Consider the following 21,181-nt stretch of genomic DNA (forward strand, 5'->3'; position numbering starts at 1 on the left):
CAACGCCTTGAATCCGTGCTCCACTTTTAATCACCACCGTTCACAACTATTCCGCTGCTAAATCACCACCGTTCACGTTGCCCACCGCCTACGCTCTCTCGTCGAACGCCTGCAAATTTTTGTTATACTTTCATCTTCGAAATCGAAAAGCACTACTTTCCCTCGCCTCCCTCCTTTTTCGTTTTCGCTTGGACGCAAACACCACACCACACCAGTCTTCCTCTTTCCTCAACAATAAGCTCAATGTCAGTATCGTCAGAGTCAATGACCACAACAGTCGGAGACTCTGAGCAACTCCGGGAAGCATTCGCAGGTGCGCTATGTCTCACCACCTTTCTTTCTTGTGCTTTTTTTTTCCTTTTGGGTGATCGGCTGTTAGGATCGAGCTGTTTCTGGGTCCAGGAATGTTCAATGTGACCTGATTCTTCAGTTGTTTCTCATCGTGTAAATATCCGCTCCTTTTAGTTCAATCGCTTCTGCGATCACTGTTCCTATGGCTCATTCGCTGGTCAAATGGTCCGAAATAGAATCTAAGATACACGATTCTTTGTCCGTAGGACGTCCCATGTGGTTGCAATATGTTGTTCGCTGGTATATGTTCTTCTTTCTTGTGCTATATGTTCTGGAGTTCTTGTGCTCTTCTTTTTTTCCTTTTGGGTGATCGGCTGTTAGGATTGAGCTGTTTCTGGGTCCAGGAATGTTCAATGTGACCTGCTCTTCAGTTGTTTCTCGTCGTGTATATATCCACTCGTTTTAGTTCAATCGCTTCTGCGATCACTGTTCCTATGGCTAATTCGCTGGTCGAATGGTCCGAAATGGAATCTAAGATACACGATTCTTGGGAAAATTTCAATTAAGGGCCCCAAGTGGGGTCAAATTCTCAAAAGATGGTCCAAAGTGAACATAGTGCTAAATAAGACTTGAAGTGCTAAATCTGTCTCAAATAAAGATCCGAAGTGCCCAAAAAATCTCAAATAAGGGCTTGGGTCGCCGGACGGCCAAAATGCCCGCCGGTCGGCAAGAATGTTACTATTCCGGCATCGGAACAGTAACTTTTTTATTTTTTTATTATTTTTTCCTTTCTGTTTTTCTTTTTCTATTTTTTTTCTTTTTCTTTTTCTTTTCCTTTTCCTTTTCTTTTTTTTTTCTTCTCTTCCTCCGCCGGCCATAGCCTGGGCTGGCGGAGGTCGCCGGCCTCAGGCGAGGCCGTCCTCACCTGCGTTGGGCAAGGGCTGCCCTCGCCTGGGCTGGGTGAGGTCGGCCTCGCCAGTTGCCGGGAGGTCGAGCCTCCCCAAATCTGGCGAGGGCTCCGCCCCGTCGGCCGCTGGCGAAGCTCGACCTCACCGGCATCGGGCGAGGCCGGTCTTGCCTGCAACGGCAAGGCCAGCCTCGCCCGATACCGACGAGGTCGAGCCCTCGCCAAATCTAGCGAGGCTCGACCTCGCCGGCAACTGGCGAAGCTGACCTTGTCCAGCCCAGATGAACAGCCTCGCCTGAACAAAGCGACCTCTACCAGCCCCGGCTATGGCCGACAAAGGAAGAGAAGAAAAAAAAAGAAAACGACAAGGAAAAGAAAGAAAAAAACAGAAAAGGAAAAAAAATTAAAAAAAGTTACTGTTCTATTGCCGGAATAGTAACATTCTCGCCGGCCGGTGGGCATTTTGGCCGGTTGGCGACCCAGGCCCTTATTTGAGACTTTTTGGGCACTTCAAATTCTTATTTGAGACTGATTGAGCACTTTAGGTCCTTATTTGACACTATGTTCACTTTGGGCTCTCTTTTAAGAATTTGACCCCACTTAGGATCCTTAATTGAAATTTTCCCCGATTCTTTGTCCTTAGGACGTCTTATGTGGCTGCAATATGTTGTTCGCTAGTATCTCTTTCTTGTGCTATATGTTTTGGAATTCTTGTGCTCTCTTTTTGTTTTTTTTTTTCAGCTCCTTTTAGTTCAGTCGCTTCTGCAATCACTGTTCCTATGGCTAATTCACTGGTGGTCCGAAATGAAATCTAAGATACACGATTCTTTGTCCTTAGGTTGTCCCATGTGGCTGCAGTATGTTATTCGCTGCTATATGTTCTTCTTTCTTGTGCTATATGTTCTGGAGTTCTTGTGCTCTTTATTTTCTTTTCTTTTTCTATTGGGTGATCTGCTGTTAGGATCGAGCTGTTTCTTGGTCCAGGAATGATGTGGAGATATGCAGAAAATTTCCTTTTCAATTCGACCTAATTCTTCAGTTGTTTCTCGTGCTGTAAATATCTGCTCCTTTTAGTTCAATCGCTTCTGCGATCACTGTTCCTATAGCTAATTCATTGGTCGAATGGTCCGAAATGGAATCTAAGATACACGATTCTTTGTCCGTAGGATGTCCCATGTGGCTGCGATATGTTGTTCGCTGGTATATGTTCTTATTTCTTGTGCTGTATGTTCTGGAGTTCTTGTGCTCTTCTTTTTTTCAGCTCCTTTTAGTTCAATCGCTTCTGCGATCACTGTTCCTATGGCTAATTCACTGGTCGTCCGAAATGGAATCTAAGATACATTATTCTTTGTCCTTAGGTTGTCCCGGGTGGCTGCAGTACGTTGTTTGCTGGTATAAGTAACGAAAATGTTTTCTACCTCCGTGTCATCTTTGCTTTTCGTCTAATTTAATCTTTTCTGCTTCGATCATTCTCATGAACGATCTGGAAGGATGGAGGACATTTGACAAGCTCATCATTAGCATATTGGCTCATAAAAATGCTGAGGAGAGAAAATGTTTAAGGCAAAGGTACGCGGAGACCTATGGTGAGGACCTCCTCGAGACATTCGATAGTGAAGCTAACGGAGGCTTCGAGCTCTGATCTTCTTTAATTGTTTGAATTGATTTCTTGGAGACATGTAGTCGTTCCTATATTTCAGTTGATTATCCATACGAGATTATACGCTCTGTTCATAATACCGTGGGTATACCATGACATGTGATCTTCTAAATTCTTTGCCTCCCTGTGATTTCCATGTCATCAGCGTTTTGTAGTCTTTTTTATGCTTGATTCTGCTGAACGTGATGCGCACCTGGCAAGTAGAGCAATTCGAAGTGGGAGTTATGCTGTTCTCATTGAGATAGCCTGCACAAGGTCTTCCCAGCACTTTTTTTTTGCTAAATCGAACCTTCCATTGCATTAGAGAAGTACAAATATTACACAGAAGAGTTGGAGCCTACATCAACATGATAAATAAAAGAAGACTCCGCGAGCACTAAGCTTTTGACTCTAAAGGGGAGATCATTCAAAGAGAAAGATGATGCATTTCCTAAATGAAAAGAAGCCCATTTTGCAAGCTCATGAGCAGCAACATTACTAGATCTATTGATCCACTTAAAGCTCCATTCTGGGTTGTTGCTGAGAAATAAGCGAGAGTCCGAGACGAAAGCATGAATACACCAAGGACAAATGCCCTTTTGTTGAATAGCATCAATTAACATCTTACAATCACTTTCAAAAACCACTTTGTGGATGTCGAGAGACTAAGCAACTTTGCATGGGAGAAGAAGAGCTGCAGCTTCCACTTCCACTGGCGAGTTCCATCTTCCTCGTCTTGTCCACGCTTGGACAACTAAGCCTATATACGATCGTGCAATAATTCCTATGGCACCTCTGTTATCTTTCCACGCACCATCTACATTAAATTTCAACTCTTGATTTGATGGAGGTATCCAAGAGTATGACCTTACCCCAATAAAATCCGGTTTCTCGCTTAACTTCACTTTGTCCTCCCTCCTGAATATATTTGAATATTCCAAGAAATCTTGTATGACTATCTGAATGGCTTGGGAAGGAACTAGAGTAGTCTGATCATGTATCTTTGCATTCCTGTAACAACACATTCTAGTGCAAAGAATTGTTGCATAGAGGGTGAAGAGCTTGCAATCCACTCCCGTTCTCTGTACTATTTTTCTGGATCAAGAAAGTGATTCACCATCTCTTCTGGAGACCTGAAGTTCCAAGAAGACGAGATAATACCCCATGGGCTCTGTTTCCACATAATTTGGGCTAGAGGACATTTTGTGAACAAATGTACTGAATTTTCCTCTGAAGCTCCACACAACGGGCAAGAGGGGTCTAGGTTGTGGATCAATTGAAACAAGTTGGCTCGACAAGGTAAAACATTAGTCGTTATCCTCCACAACATCATTTTGTGTTGCTCATGAGCTCTAGCTTTCCAAATTTTGTTCCAAATACCACGGTTATTACCATTTTCATTTGGCGACTTTATGAGTTTGTCGGCAGATTTAACAAAAAATATTTCATCGATAGCTGGATGCCAAATCAGTTTGTCTACCCCAATGGAGTTTGGCACATGGATCTGAAGGATGGCTTGGACTGAGGTTGGGCAAAATGTTTGATTTAGACTTAATATATCCCAAGTTTTTGTCCCTGGGATAAAGAAGCTTTCTATCTTTATGTGCTTCAAAACAGGGTCTGGATCGATAAAAGAAGGCAGATGAGTTGAGACGGTAGGAATCCAGGGGTGATTTCCGACCTCGATTGACTTTCCATCCCCTATTTGATATAGAGTTCCCAGTTTGAGTACTTCTCTGGTATCTATGATTGCCTTCCACAAAGGAGAGGTTGATGCCTTGACCTTGTGATTCCAGAAATTTGAGGTCTACAAATATTTCCCTTCAAGGACTCGAACCCATAACTTGCCTCTATCTTGGATCATTCCCCAACTGAGCTTCAAAAGCAAAGCATTGTTGAAGTCTCTATTCTACCGAAAACCCATTCCTCCACTCTTCTTGTTTCTACATAGAGAATCCCAACATTTAGGTGTAAAATATCTATTTTTCTCTGTTGGCACACCCCACCAGAATTTTCTTATAGAGGCATCAAGTCTGTCACCAGTGCTCCGAGGCAAACGACTAGATTGCATAGCATAAATCGATATGCTCTGAACAACCAATGATATATGTTACTCTACCTGCCCAAGATAGTGTCTTTCTTTTTCAGGAGCTAAGTTTGTTATCAACCTTTTGTTCAAGGAATTGATATTTTGTCCTGCTTTTTCCTGTATTGAAGAGGGGATTTCTAAGGTATAGTGATTCAAGATCTGTCTTTCGCATGTGGAGCTCATCCATACAAAACTTTTTCATGCCCGTGGAAGTATTTTTAGAAAAAAAGATAGATGACTTCTGATGATTCAAGCTTTGACCTGATCACAAGCAATAAAGTTCAAGGCATTCCTTCAGTGCTCACTTGATGTTTAGTAGCTCCGACAAATAACAACAAGTCATCGCCATACATAAGGTGAGTTAAAGGCGGACTTTTTCGCCCTACTCTTATACCTGCAATAATCTTCAAATGCCCTGCTCTAGATAGAATTCTAGAAAGAAGTTCAGAATAAATTACAAACAGGTATGGCAAAATAGGGTCACCTTGTCGGAGTCCTTTCTGAGGTTTAAAACTTCCCGCAAGTCTACCGTTGATGAGAAGAGAATAATGAACCGACGATACACATTTTTATGAGCTTGCAAAAGTGAGACGAAAACCCCAAACTATAGAGTATTGCATCAAGTATACTCCAATCAACTCTATCATAAGCTTTTGACATATCAACCTTGACTCCCATGAATGGACTCCCCTTTCTTTTCTTCCTTATGGAGTGTAAGATTTCCTGTGCAATTACAGAATTTTCTTGTATGCTCCTACCCGGAACAAAAGCTGATTGCTAAGGTGAAATAATACGACTGAGGTACCTTTTTCAGTCTATTTGCCAACAACTTAGAGATAAGTTTATAGCTCACATTGGATAGACTTATGGGCCGAAATTGGTTAAATGTGTGTGGATTATGAGTTTTTAGGATGAGAACTATAAAAGTATGATTGAGAAGATGAGGCAGTTGACCTGTGTTAAAGAAGTGCTGCACAAATTGGACAATTTGGGCCTTCACCACTTCCCGGCATTTCGTGTAGAAAATAGCATGGAATCCGTCTGGGCCTGGTGATTTAAAAGGGCCATCTCTTTCAAGACGCTATATATTTCATCCTCAGTTGAAATTGCCAAAAGATCCAAGTTTTCTTCATCAGAAACTACCTTAGGGAAGAGTTCCCTAATGAGAGGGTGTGGATCTAGTGATGGCCCCAAGAAAAGCTCTGTATACTTGAATAAAAAGAAGTTTTTAATCTCATCTATACTCATAAGCCATTGGCCTCCATCATCCTGAGCTGCCAGGATATAATTTTTGCGCCTTCTGATAGTTGTAGAAAGATGGAAGAATTTGGTATTCCGATCACCCTCCTGCAACCATGATTATCTCGATTTTTGCTTCCATAGCATCTCCAATCTCTCCCATTGCTCGTTAATAGCCACCTTGATTTCTTTTTCCCTCCTGCTATGCTCTACTGAAGGGTCATCCCTTTGAATGGAATCAAGTGCTACCATCAATTCCTTGAGGCGTTGTTGGCAAATACCAAAATGTTCTTTATTCCACCTTTTGAGAGCTATTTCTGTCGATTTCAGCTTCCTATGCCATGTGGTTAATGAATTGCCAACCACATTATCGTTCCGAGCCTTTTCCACTTCATTAACCCAAGTTGGATCCTGCAGCCATGCAGCTTCAAATTTAAAAGGACGTTTTGAGTTATCCTCAATAGAAGTTGAATTCAGCAAAATAGAAGAATGATATGAGTTTACCACTGCCAAGTGGACAATCCCTGCTCGAGGAAATTTCTCACATCATGATGTCGAACAAACTGATCGATCAAGTCTTTTTCAAACGCTTGCAAAGCCCTTTCTGCCATTTGTCCAAGTATAAGGTTTGCCTTTGAACCCAAGATCAATACAACCCAAGGCATCCATAAAATCCACCAGAAAGTGACGAGATGGGCCCGGACCTCTTCTATTGGACGCGCCATAGCCGTAGATAGTCTCATTGAAATCTCCAATTCCAACCCAATCTTCTCCCTTGAACCCGGCTTGTGAAGTCTTCCCAAAATACTCATTTAAGCCCACAATAAGGAGGTGCATACACTAACGAAAGCCACCACAATTGTTCTGGATTTTCTTTGTTAGAAACCTCCGTATGGATTTGGTTTTTGTCTACAAAGGAAAAGGATAAAGTTACAAGATCTGTCCACATGACTACTAGACCTCCCACATGGTTTTCCGCGGGAATAGAGAAGGACCGAGTAAATCCAATCCTTCTTGTAAGAGTTTCTATCCATCTAGTATCACATTTTGTCTCCGATAGAAACACAATACCAAGGTCACAAGATCGGCATGTGGCTTTCAACTCTCTCATCGTCGCGTTTCTAGCAATGCCTCGACAATTCCAGGCTAAAATATTCATGGCTACAATGGGCACATAAACTTGGCTTGCCTCCAGAATTCCGCTTTAGCAGACCAAGCGACCTTCTGAAGATATGGCATCGACCATCACCGACACAATGGCAAGATTCCAGCCCGGCGATCGAAGAGATTAGCAACAAACTTAATCTGGATGAGAAAGATAAGGAGGATGACTAAAGCTCCGGTCCCGTTGCTGCACAAACAAAAGATACATACAAGAAGGAGGACTAGAGCTCCGGTCCAGTTGCTACGCAAACAAAGGCAACTTCTGATAAAGAACAAAAGGAGCAGGGGAATGGGGTGAAGTTGATGGTGGTCCGCTGAATTGCGTGAGGAATAAAATGTGAATACTGGTGGGAATAGGATAAAGACTTACAACAGTATAAATCAAAGTACAACTGAAGTACAGATGCATAGAAAGCGAAATACATAAAAAAAGAGCCCCAAAAGTGTAGGAGCAAGCAAAAGAACAGAGAGATACTTGACTTAGCTCATTTGTTGGAGATGAAATCCCCAAAACGAGATAAGCACATTAGATCCCTGCTTGAGCCTAATCAAATTCAGCGAGGCAACATTATAAATTCCTCTTTTGGACAATTCATCGAACACCTTCTATGTATCATCTAACACATGGCACCATCCATACTTTGACACCACTGCATTGCACCCAAACACATCACTATTAAACATCAGTACATACAACCTTGTGGACCGAAGAAACGGTGAATTTCATTTGCGGCAATGGCTCAATGATGATCCAGTAAAGCAGTACAAGAAAAGACGGCAGATGGGGTTGTCCAAGGCAGATTTGGCTATTCCGAGGGGTGTCGCTTTAGCAGACCAAGCGACCTTCTATCACCAAGGCCACTGCATCAACAGCCATTTGTGGACCGGTAAAAGTTGTCAAAACCAAGGACACAGAAGAGAAGAAGAAAGAGCTAGTAGTTTGTGGGTAACGGGGGAAGGGGAAATGATGTAAAGGGGAAAAGATTTTTCCATGAGAAGTGGAAAAATTGAAAAAAAAAAAAAAGTGGATTGACATAAGAAAGGGATTAGGGTTTGAAATTTGGATCAAGATTGAAAGGAGCTACCACAAAATAGGGTAGAGAGAAGCTCTCATGGCGAGAGAGAGAACTGGAATAACCAGAGACTTAATAGCTGAGAGAGAGCTGAGAGAGAAACCTAGGTCTTCCCAGCACTTGATCTTGGCAAAACATGCATATCATGCTCGATACAAGAAGTCACTGGAAGAGGACATGGCTAACCACACAACTGGGATATTTCCTGAGGTACTGCTTTTACACTTTCCTGAAGTTGTGACATGAAGTTTCCCAATCCTGATGATTGTTATTCGAAGTAACTCTTTTCCATACATGTTGCAATAAGTATTTTGTACGATGAAGTCTCAGTAACTCCTTGACGCTCTAGAGTAATTGCTGTCCTGTAAAAGTATTCCTTGAGATTGATGAAGGCAATTAAGATCAAAATGTGTCCAAGATTGAGCATAATACAGAGAGTCGGAGAATACAAGTTGCAGGGTGTTGAATCTTTAAGACAGTTTTGGAGTTTTGCATGAGAATGCTTGTCCGGATGGTGGTATGATTGAGAAAGTTCCTGATATTTTGGCTTGTTATTTGATTGGTTATGGTTTCACGAAACTGTGGTGACTTTATGCCACTTCATTAGAACCCTTTCTCCTATCTAAAATCAAGAGCTAGGTCCAACATAAAAAAAATTTAGCCCGATGATAATCCGTGAAATAATTATTGTCTATCTCCGAATCATTTCATTTTTCACTGGGTGTTGAATGTAAGTCAAATCTCCTCTATTGGGTATAAACTGCACTTTGATACAGCTTCCTTGGCTCCTAGCTGCTGGTTCCTCTCGTTAGCTCATCCCGCTATCCTGGACTGGAAGTGGACATAACTTTGGCACAGGCAGAGGCTGTGGTACTCCACTAGAAGATCTCAAAGAAGGCTTACAGCAACTGGAGCTTGATAAGGATTTTGGCCACTAGGAGCAAAGCACAGGTCAATGCTACGCTGGATCATTACAAAAATACCTTTGGGAATGATATCAAATAGGTGAGTTGGAATGACTATTAACCGGCCCTTTCATGTTGCTTTTACCAATATAAAGTTTACAATTCTTTGCGGATGAAATGTGCGTGTTCTTTTATGAGCTTTTGCTCAGCAATCGTGTTGACGCTAACAAGTAGGAGGCAACTTAACCATATCTAGTCTCTAAAATATTGAGACCCAATAATGTAACCCATTTTCAAGATAATCAGTCCCCTGCATTGTGCTTTGTCTTGGCATGAGTCGCTTCCGGACTATAACCTTCGGTATTATGCATCAAAACATATTGAGCTTCTCTGTTCTAGACTAGAGAATTATCTAATTCTTGATCCTTCGGGTTTGCAGGATTTGAAAGCTGATCCGAATGACGAGTTCCTTCCTTTACTCAGAGCTACAATCAAATTGTCTCACTCGCCCTAAAAAGTACTTCGAGAAGGTTCTTCGCGTGGCCTTCAGTGCAGAAAGACGAGATGAAGAGGCTCTGGTCAGAGTGTTTTCTACCAGGGCAGAGGTCGAGATGAAGCTTGTAGCTGAGGAGTACCGGAGAAAGAATGGAACCCCCTTCAATCCTGGCTATGAAATGCTTCAGATACCAGATGCCCGTGTAGACGCATAAGTACTCACGAAGCTATTACAAGTGTCTCGAGAGATAATGACATGTAGTTTGATCATGATAGGCACGTTGGAGGGCAGAAAATTAGAAGAACTAGTTGATCCCGGATGCTTTCCTTATTAACACTTTGGTCATTATGTGGTATCTTATGTAGCAAGTTCTCCCTTTTAATTCTCTTACAAAGATGATAATGACCATTTTCCCAATGATCAATTACCTAGTTGAAGCTATTGAAATCTTGTAATTTTAACCCAGAAGCAATGAATTATTGTCGAGACATCAGACCCTTCAGAATGGCTTAAGAGATGAAAAGATCATGACATTGGATGTCTATTTATTACAGTATTCCGAGTCAACTAGGCATATCACGTGCAATCTCTTACAACATTAAAGAATGTAAACATCTAAAAAATGCATGAGGTACCGAGTAACTTTCTTGATGAAGTTGTCATTTTCATGCTTAATCGCGAAATGAGAATATCATCAAACATTCTCGAAAGGTCTAGTACGGAATTGCCATCCATATAATATGTTCAAAACTAATTTGGTAATTTTTGCGTATAATCAATAATGACTGTTATGATAGGATATGGATGTTAATAAAGCCCGGCCCGACCAAGCCTGGCCCGGAAATGTAGGGCTTTTTCGGGGCGGGTCTTCTTTGGGTTGGGTAAGAGCTCTAAATTTGATATATTATTCCTATTTGGGCCCGGCCGGTCCGGATCGGGCTTTTTTTACAGCCGGCCCATGACTTAAAAAAACCTTAGATGCCTATCATCTCCGTCGTTTTCAAGCTCCTGCTCATCTGCTCTTCAGAAAAGCGGAGCGAAGCACATCGCGTCACCCGGCTCCAGCAGTAGGCGCACGAACCAGAGGTAGAGCATATAGCTGCTGGTTCCTCTCGTTAGCTCATCCCGCTATCCTGAACCGGAAGTGGATGGAACTTTGGCACAAGCAGAGGCTGTGGTACTCCACCAGAAGATCTCAGAGAAGGCTTACAGCGACTGGAGCTTGATAAGGATTTTGGCCACTAGGAGCAAAACACAGGTCAATGCTACGCTAAATCATTACAAAAATTCCTTTGGGAATGATATCAACAAGGTGAGTGCGAATGACTATTAACCGGCCCTTTCATGTTGCTTTTACCAATATAAAGTTTACAATTCTTTGAGGATGAAATGTGCATGTTCTTTTATGAGCTTTTGCTCACAATCGTGTTGACACTAACAAGTAGGAGGCAACTTAGCGATATCTAGTTTTTAAAATATTAAGACCTAATAATGTCATCCATTTTCAAGATAATCAGTCCCCTGTATTGTGCTTTGTCTTGGCATGAGTTGCTTCCGGACTATAACCTTCGGTATTATGCATCAAAACATATTGAGTTTCTCTGTTCTAGACTAGAGAATTATCTAATTCTTGATCCTTCGGATTTGTAGGATTTGAAAGCTGATCCGAATGACGAGTTCCTTCCTTTACTCAGAGCTACAATCAAAGTGATTCACTCGCCCTGAGAAATACTTCGAGAAGGTTTTTCGCGTGGCCCTCAGTGCAGACAGACGAGATGAAGAGGCTCTGGTCAGAGTGTTTTCTACCAGGGCAGAGGTCAAGATGAAGCTTGTAGCTGAGGAGTACTGGAGAAAGAATGGAGCCCCCCTCAATCCTGGCTATGAAATGCTTCAGGTACCAGTTACCCGTGCAGACGCATAAGTACTCATGAAGCTTTTACAACTGTCTCGAGAGATAATGACATGTGGTTTGATCATGATAGGCACGTTGGAGGGCAGAAAATTAGAAGAACTAGTTGATCCCCGATGCTTCCCTTACTAATACTTTGATCATTCTGTGGTAGCTTATATAGCAAGTTCTCCCTTTTAATTCTCTTACAAGGATGATAATGACCATTTTCCCAATGATCAATTAATTAGTTGAAGCTATTGAAATCTTGCAATTTTAACCCAGAAGCAATGAATTATTGTCGAGACATCAGACCCTTCAGAATGGCTTAAGAAATGAAAAGATCATGACATTGGATGTCTATTTACTAAGATATTCCGAGTCAACTTGGCATATCATGTGCAATCTCTTACTACATTAGAGAATGTAAACATCCCAAAAATGCATGAGGTGCCGAGTGATTTTCTTGATGAAGTTGTCATTTTCATGCTTAATCGCGAAATGAGAATATCATCAAACATTCTCGAAAGGTCTGGTACGGAATTGCCATCCATATAATATGTTTAAAACTAATTTGTTAATTTTTGCGTATAATGAATGATGATTGTTATGATAGGATAGGAGTGTCCATAAAGCTCGGCCCGGCCCGGCCAGGCCCCCAAATGTAGGGCTTTTTCGGGGTGGGTCTTCTTTGGGTTGGGTAAGAGCTCTAAATTTGATAAATTATTCCTGTTTGGGCCGGGCCGGTCCGGATCTGGCTTTTTTTACAGCCGGCCCATGACTTAAAAAAACCCTAAATGCCTATCATCTCCTTCGTCTTCAAGCTCCTGCTCATCTACTCTTCGGAAAAGCGGAGCGAAGCACATCGCGTCACCCGGCTCCAGCAGTAGGCGCACGCACCAGAGGTAGAGCAGATAGCTACTGGTTCCTCTCGTTAGCTCATCCCGCTATCCTGGACCGGAAGTGGACAAAACTTTGGCACAAGCAGAGGCTGTGGTACTCCACCAGAAGATCTTAGAGAAGGCTTACAGCGACTGGAGCTTGATAAGGATTTTGGCCACTAGGAGTAAAGCACAGGTCAATGCTGTGCTGGATCATTACAAAAATGCCTTTGGGAATGATATCAACAAGGTGAGTGGGAATGACTATAAACCGGCCCTTTCATATTACTTTTACCAATATAAAGTTTACAGTTCTTTGAGGATGAAATGTGCATGTTCTTTTAGAAGCTTTTGCTCAGCAATCGTGTTGACGCTAACAAGTAGCAGGCAACTTAGCGATATCTAGTTTCTAAAATATTGAGACCTAATAATGTCACCCATTTTCAAGATAATCAGTCCCCTGCATTGTGCTTTGTCTTGGCATGAGTCGCTTCCGGACTATAACCTTCGGTATTATGCATCAAAACATGTTGAGCTTCTCTGTTCTAGACTAGAGAATTATCTAATTCTTGATCCTTCGGGTTTGCAGGATTTGAAAGCTGATCCGAATGACGAGTTCCTTTCCTTACTCAGAGCTACAATCAAAGTGTCTCACTCGCCCTGAGAAATACTTCGAGAAGGTTCTTCGCGTGGCCCTCAGTGCAGAAAGACGGGATGAAGAGGCTCTGGTCAGAGTGTTTTCTACCAGGGCAAAGGTCGAGATGAAGCTTGTAGCTGAGGAGTACCGGAGAAAGAATGGAGCCCCCCTTCAATCCTGGCTATGAAATGCTTCAGGTACCAGTTGCCCGTGCAGACGTATAAGTACTCACGAAGCTATTACAAGTGTCTCGAGAGATAATGGCACGTAGTTTGATCATGATAGGCACGTTGGAGGGCAGAAAATTAGAAGAACTAGTTGATCCCGGATGCTTCCCTTATTAACACTTTGGTCATTCTGTGGTAGCTTATGTAGCAAGTTCTCCCTTTTAATTCTCTTACAAGGATGATAATGACCATTTTCCCAATGATCAATTAACTAGTTGAAGCTATTGAAATCTTGTAATTTTAACCCAGAAGTAATGAATTATTATCAAGACATCAGACCCTTCAGAATAGCTTAAGAGATGAAAAGATCATGATATTGGATGTCTATTTATTACAGTATTCCGAGTCAACTTGGCATATCATGTGCAATCTCTTACTACATTTGAGCATGTAAACATCCCAAAAATGCATGAGGTGCCGAGTGATTTTCTTGATGAAGTTGTCATTTTCATGCTTAATCGCGAAATGAGAATATCATCAAACATTCTCGAAAGGTCTGGTACGGAATTGCCATCCATATAATATGTTTAAAACTAATTTGGTCATTTTAGCGTATAACGAATGATGACTGTTTTGATAGGATAGTGGTGTCAATAAAGCCCGGCCCGACCCGGCCTGGCCCGGAAATGTAGGGCTTTTTCGAGGCGGGTCTTCTTTGGGTTGGGTAACAGCTCTAAATTTGATATATTATTCCTGTTTGGGCCGGGCCGGTCCGGATAGGGCTTTTTTTACAGTTGGCCCATGACTTAAAAAAACCCTAGATGCCTATCATCTCCGTCGTCTTCAAGCTCCTGCTCATCTGCTCTTCAGAAAAACGGAGCGAAGCACATCGCGTCACCCAGCTCCAGCAGTAGGCGCACGCACCAGAGGTAGAGCAGATAGCTACTGGTTCCTCTCGTTAGCTCATCCCGCTATCCTGGACCGGAAGTGGACATAACTTTGGCACAAGCAGAGGCTGTGGCACTCCACCAGAAGATCTTAGAGAAGGCTTACAGCGACTGGAGCTTGATAAGGATTTTGGCCACTAGGAGCAAAACACAGGTCAATGCTACGCTAGATCATTACAAAAATTCCTTTGGGAATGATATCAACGAGGTGAGTGGGAATGACTATAAACCGGCCCTTTCATATTGCTTTTACCTATATAAAGTTTACAGTTCTTTGAGGATGAAATGTGCATGATGTTTTATGAGCTTTTGCTCAGCAATCGTGTTGACGCTAACAAGTAGCAGGCAACTTAACCATATCTAGTCTCTAAAATATTGAGACCTAATAATGTCACCAATTTTCAAGATAATCAGTCCCATGCATTGTGCTTTGTCTTGACATGAGTCGCTTCCGGACTATAACCTTCGGTATTATGCATCAAAACATATTGAGCTTCTCTGTTCTAGACAAGAGAATTATCTAATTCTTGATCCTTCGGGTTTGTAGGATTTGAAAGCTGATCCGAATGACGAGTTCCTTCCTTTACTCAGAACTACAATCAAAGTGTCTCACTCGCCATGAGAAGTACTTCGAGAAGGTTCTTCGCGTGGCCCTCAGTGCAGAAAGACGAGATGAAGAGGCTCTGGTCAGAGTATTTTCTACCAAGGCAGAGGTCGAGATGAAGCTTGTAGCTGAGGAGTACCGGAGAAAGAATGGAGCCCCCCTTCAATCCTGGCTATGAAATACTTCAGGTACCAGTTGCCCGTGCAGACGCATAAGTACTCACGAAGCTATTACAAGTGTCTCGAGAGATAATGACATGTAGTTTGATCATAATAGGCTTGTTGGAGGGCGGAAATTTAGAAGAACTAGTTGATCCCCCATGCTTTCCTTATTAACACTTTGGTCATTCTGTGGTAGCTTATATAGCAAGTTCTCCATTTTAATTCTCTTGCAAGGATGAGAATGACCATTTTCCCAATGATCAATTAACTAGTTGAAGCTATTCAAATCTTGTAATTTTAACCCATAAGCAATGAATTATTTTCGAGACATCAGACCCTTCAGAATGGCTTAAGAAATGAAAAGATCATGACATTGGATGTCTATTTATTACGGTATTCCGAGTCAACTTGGCATATCATGTGCAATCTCTTACTACATTAGAAAATGTAAACATCCCAAAAATGCATGAGGTGCCGAGTGATTTTCTTGATGAAGTTGTCATTTTCATGCTTAATCGCGAAATGAGAATATCATCAAACATTCCCGAAAGGTGTGGTACCGAATTGCCATCCATATAATATGTTTAAAACTAATTTGTTAATTTTTGCGTATAATGAATGATGACTATTATGATAAGATAGGAGTGTCCATAAAGCTCGGCCCGGTCCGGCCAGGCCCGGAAATGTAGGGCTTTTTCAGGGCGGGTCTTCTTTGGGTTGGGTAAGAGCTCTAAATTTAATATATTATTCCTGTTTGGGCCGGGCCGATTCGGATCGAGCTTTTTTTACGGCCGGCCCATGACTTAAAAAAACCATAGATGCCTATCATCTCCATCATCTTCAAGCTCCTGCTCATCTGCTCTTCAGAAAAGCGGAGCGAAGCACATCGCGTCACCCGGCTCCAGCAGTAGGCGCACGGACCAGAGGTAGAGCAGATAGCTACTGGTTCCTCTCATTAGCTCATCCCGCTATCCTGGACCGGAAGTGGACATAACTTTGGCACAAGCAGAGGCTGTGGTACTCCACCAGAAGATCTTAGAGAAGGTTTACAGCGACTGGAGCTTGATAAGGATTTTGGCCACTAGGAGCAAAGCACAGGTCAACGCTGCGCTGGATCATTACAAAAATGCCTTTGGGAATGATATCAACAAAGTGAGTGGGAATGACTATAAACCGGCCCTTTCATATTGCTTTTACCAATATAAAGTTTACACTTCTTTGAGGATGAAATGTGCATGTTCTTTTATGAGCTTTTGCTCAGTAATCGTGTTGACGCTAACAAGTAGCAGGCAACTTAGCGATATCTATTTTCTAAAATATTGAGACCTAATAATGTCACCCATTTTCAAGATAATCAGTCCCCTGCATTGTGCTTTGTCTTGGCATGAGTCGCTTCCGGACTATAACCTTCGGTATTATGCATCAAAACATGTTGAGCTTCTATGTTCTAGACTAGAGAATTATCTAATTCTTGATCCTTCGGGTTTGCAGGATTTGAAAGCTGATCCGAATGACGAGTTCCTTCCTTTACTCAGAGCTACGATCAAAGTGTCTCACTCGCCATGAGAAGTACTTCGAGAAGGTTCTTCGCGTGGCCCTCAGTGCAGAAAGACGAGATGAAGAGGCTCTGGTCAGAGTGTTTTCTACCAGGGCAGAGGTCGAGATGAAGCTTATAGCTGAGGAGTACCAGAGAAAGAATGGAGCCCCCCTCAATCCTGGCTACGAAATGCTTCAGGTACCAGTTGCCCGTGCAGACGCATAAATACTCACGAAGCTATTACAAGTGTCTCGAGAGATAATGACATGTAGTTTGATCATAATAGGCTTGTTGGAGGGCGGAAAATTAGAAGAACTAGTTGATCCCCCATGCTTCCCTTATTAACACTTTGGTCATTCTGTGGTAGCTTATATAGCAAGTTCTCCCTTTTAATTCTCTTACAAGGATGAGAATGACCATTTTCCCAATGATCAATTAATTAGTTGAAGCTATTGAAATCTTGTAATTTTAAACGAGAAGCAATGAATTATTGTCGAGACATCAGACCCTTCAGAATGGTTTAAGAAATGAAAAGATCATGACATTGGATGTCTATTTATTACAGTATTCCGAGTCAACTTGGCATATCACGTGCAATCTCTTACAACATTAAAGAATGTAAACATCTCAAAAATGCATGAGGTACCGAGTAATTTTCTTGATGAAGTTGTCATGTCATTGCTTAATCGCGAAATGAGAATATCATCAAACATTCTCGAAAGGTCTGGTACGGAATTGCCATCCATATAATATGTTTAAAACTAATTTGGTAATTTTTGCGTATAATGAATGATGACTGTTATGATAGGATAAGGGTGTTAATAAAGCTCGACCCGACCAGGCCTGGCCCGAAAATGTAGGGCTTTTTCGGGGCGGGTCTTCTTTGAGTTGGGTAAGAGCTCTAAATTTGATATATTATTCCTATTTGGGCCGGGCCGGTCCGGATCGGGCTTTTTTTACAGCCGGCCCATGACTTAAAAAAATCCTAGATGCCTATCATCTCCCTCGTCTTCAAGCTCCTGCTCATCTGCTCTTCAGAAAAGCAGAGCGAAACACATCGCGTCACCCGGCTCCAGCAGTAGGCACACGCACCAGAGGTAGAGTAGATAGCTACTGGTTCCTCTCGTTAGCTCATCCCGCTATCCTGGGAACAAAACACCGGTCAATGCTACGCTTGATCATTACAAAAATTCCTTTGGGAATGATATCAACAAGGTGAGTGGGAATGACTATTAACCGGCCCTTTCATGTTGCTTTTACCAATATAAAGTTTACAGTTCTTTGAGGATGAAATGTGCATGTTCTTTTATGAGCTTTTGCTCAGCAATCATGTTGACGTTAACAAGTAGGAGACAACTTAGCGATATCTAGTTTCTTAAAATATTGAAACCTCATAATGTCACCCATTTTCAAGATAATCAGTCCCCTGCATTGTGCTTTGTCTTGGCATGAGTCGCTTCCGGACTATAACCTTCGGTATTATACATCAAAACATGTTGAGCTTCTCTGTTCTAGACTAGAGAATTATCTAATTCTTGATCCTTGGGGTTTGCAGGATTTGAAAGCTGATCCGAATGACGAGGTCCTTCCTTTACTCAGAGCTACAATCAAAGTGTCTCACTCGCCCTGAGAAGTACTTCGAGAAGGTTCTTCGCGTGGCCCTCAGTGCAGAAAGACGAGATGAAGAGGCTCTGGTCAGAGTATTTTCTACCAAGGCAGAGGTCGAGATGAAGCTTGTAGCTGAGGAGTACCGGAGAAAGAATGGAGCCCCTCTCAATCCTGGCTATGAAATGCTTGAGGTACCAGTTGCCCGTGCAGACGCATAAGTACTCACGAAGCTATTACAAGTGTCTCGAGAGATAATGACACGTAGTTTGATCATGATAGGCACGTTGGAGGGCAGAAAATTAGAAGAACTAGTTGATCCCGGATGCTTCCCTTATTAACACTTTGGTCATTCTGTGGTAGCTTGTGTAGCAAGTTCTCCCTTTTAATTTTCTTACAAGGATGATAATGACCATTTTCCCAATGATCAATTAACTAGTTGAAGCTATTGAAATCTTGCAATTTTAACCCAGAAGCAAGGAATTATTGTCGAGACATCAGACCCTTTAGAATGGCTTAAGAGATGAAAAAATCATGACATTGGATGTCTATTTATTACAGTATTCCGAGTCAACTTGGCATATCATGTGCAATCTCTTACTACATTAGAGAATGTAAACATCCCAAAAATGCATGAGGTGCCGAGTGATTTTCTTGATGAAGTTGTCATTTTCATGCTTAATCGCGAAATGAGAATATCATCAAACATTCTCGAAAGGTCTGGTACGGAATTGCCATCCATATAATATGTTTAAAACTAATTTGGTAATTTTTGCGTATAATGAATGATGACTGTTATGATAGGATAGGGGTGTCAATAAAGCCCGGCCCGACCCGATCAGGCCCGGAAATGTAAGGCCTTTTCGGGGCGGGTCTTCTTTGGATTGGGTAAGAGCTCTAAATTTGATATATTATTCCTGTTTGGGCCGGGCCGGTCCGGATCGGGCTTTTTTTACGGCCGGCCCATGACTTAAAAAAACCCTAGATGCCTATCATCTCCGTCGTCTTCAAGCTCCTGCTCATCTACTCTTCGGAAAAGCGGAGCGAAGCACATCGTGTCACCCGGCTCCAGCAGTAGGCGCATGCACCAGAGGTAGAGCAGATAGCTACTAGTTCCTCTCGTTTGCTCATCCCGCTATCCTGGACCGGAAGTGGACATAACTTTGGCACAAGCAGAGGCTGTGGTGCTCTACCAGAAGATCTCAGAGAAGGCTTACAGCGACTAGCGCTTGATAAGGATTTTGGCCACTAGGAACAAAGCACCGGTCAATGCTATGCTGGATCATTACAAAAATTCCTTTGGGAATGATATCAACAAGGTGAGTGGGAATGACTATTAACCGGCCCTTTCATGTTGCTTTTATCAATATAAAGTTTACAGTTCTTTGAGGATGAAATGTGCATGTTCTTTTATGAGCTTTTGCTCAGCAATCGTGTTGACGCTAACAAGTAGCAGGCAACTTAGCGATATCTAGTTTCTAAAATATTGAGACCTAATAATGTCACCCATTTTCAAGATAATCAGTCCCCTGCATTGTGCTTTGTCTTGGCATGAGTCCCTTCCGGACTATAATCTTCGGTATTATGCATAAAAACATATTGAACTTATGTGTTCTAGGCTAGAGAATTATCTAATTCTTGATCCTTTGGGTTTGCAGGATTTGAAAGCTAATCCGAATGACGAGTTCCTTCCTTTACTCAGAGCTACAATCAAAGTGTCTCACTCGCCCTGAGAAGTACTTCGAGAAGGTTCTTCGCGTGGTCCTCAGTGCAAAAAGACGAGATGAAGAGGCTCTGGTCAGAGTGTTTTCTACCAGGGCAGAGGTCGAGATGAAGCTTGTAGCTGAGGAGTATCGGAGAAAGAATGGAGCCCCCTCAATCCTGGCTATGAAATGCTTCAGGTACCAGTTGCCCGTGCAGACGCATAAGTACTCACGAAGCTATTACAAGTGTCTCGAGAGATAATGACATGTAGTTTGATCATGATAGGCACGTTGGAGGGCAGAAAATTAGAAGAACTAGTTGATCCCCGATGCTTCCCTTATTATCACTTTGGTCATTCTGTGGTAGTTTATGTAGCAAGTTCTCCATTTTAATTCTCTTACAAGGATGATAATGATCATTTTCCCAATGATCAATTAACAAGTTGAAGCTATTGAAATCTTGCAATTTTAACACAGAAGCAATGAATTATTGTCGAGACATCAGACCCTTCAGAATGGCTTAAGAGATGAAAAGATCATGACATTGGATGTCTATTTATTACAGTATTCCGAGTCAACTTGGCATATCATGTGCAATCTCTTACTGCATTAGAGAATGTAAACATCCCAAAAATGCATGAGGTGCCGAGTGATTTTCTTGATTAAGTTGTCATTTTCATGCTTAATCGAGAAATGAGAATATCATCAAACATTCTCGAAAGGTCTGGTATGGAATTGCCATCCATATAATATGTTTAAAACTAATTTGGTAATTTTTGCGTATAATGAATAATGACTGTTATGATAGGATAGGGGTGTCAATAAAGCCCGGCCCGACCCGACCTGGCCCGAAAATGTAGGGCTTTTTCTAGGTGGGTCTTCTTTGGGTTGGGTAAGAGCTCTAAATTTGATATATTATTCCTGTTTGGGCCGGGCCGGTCCAGATCGGGCTTTTTTTGCAGCCGGCCCATGACTTAAAAATACCCTAGATGCCTATCATCTCCGTCGTCTTCAAGCTCCTGCTCATCTGCTCTTCAGAAAAGCGGAGCGAAGCACATCGCGTCACCCGGCTCCAGCAGTAGGCGCACACACCAGAGGTAGAGCAGATAGCGATCCGTCGATCCGTCATCGGAGTAGATAGCGATTCGGAAGCTTTTTGTCGCGCGATTCATCATCGAGAGCGCTCACTCACCGTGAATTTCTTTTGTTGTTTCGCAGTCGAAGAGAAAGGTTAGGGAGCCTAAGGAG

At 42.2% G+C, this 21,181-nt stretch overlaps 1 pseudogene; it reads left to right on the plus strand.

Annotated features, from left to right (window-relative positions):
• The first annotated feature begins 264 nt into the window (after positions 1-264).
• On the plus strand, positions 265-20,195 carry LOC115676310 (uncharacterized; annotated as a pseudogene).
• The last annotated feature ends 986 nt before the right edge of the window (positions 20,196-21,181 follow it).

The sequence above is a fragment of the Syzygium oleosum genome, unplaced genomic scaffold, assembly GCF_021117445.2.
Source record: "Syzygium oleosum isolate NSW1041296 unplaced genomic scaffold, Sole_v2.1 Sole_v2.05, whole genome shotgun sequence".
NCBI classification, from domain to species: domain Eukaryota; kingdom Viridiplantae; phylum Streptophyta; class Magnoliopsida; order Myrtales; family Myrtaceae; genus Syzygium; species Syzygium oleosum.